A 219-nucleotide genomic window follows, 5' to 3' on the forward strand; every position below is an offset into this window, starting at 1 on the left:
TGCCTAAAAATGATCAAACTTGTCAACAACAAAAAATGAATGCAAATTTAACATACTAAATCTTTACGTGGTACAAGTAATCTTTCTTTTTTTTACACTTTTACTTTTTTTATATATATTTACAGATTAAAATGGGGAGAAGAAAGATAACGTTATAGAGAGGCTTATGCCAAAGATGAATAAATACATATGCAACGGAGAGATAGTAAATTAAAACAG

Source organism: Penaeus monodon, chromosome 29 (genome assembly GCF_015228065.2).
Source record: "Penaeus monodon isolate SGIC_2016 chromosome 29, NSTDA_Pmon_1, whole genome shotgun sequence".
Taxonomy (NCBI): domain Eukaryota; kingdom Metazoa; phylum Arthropoda; class Malacostraca; order Decapoda; family Penaeidae; genus Penaeus; species Penaeus monodon.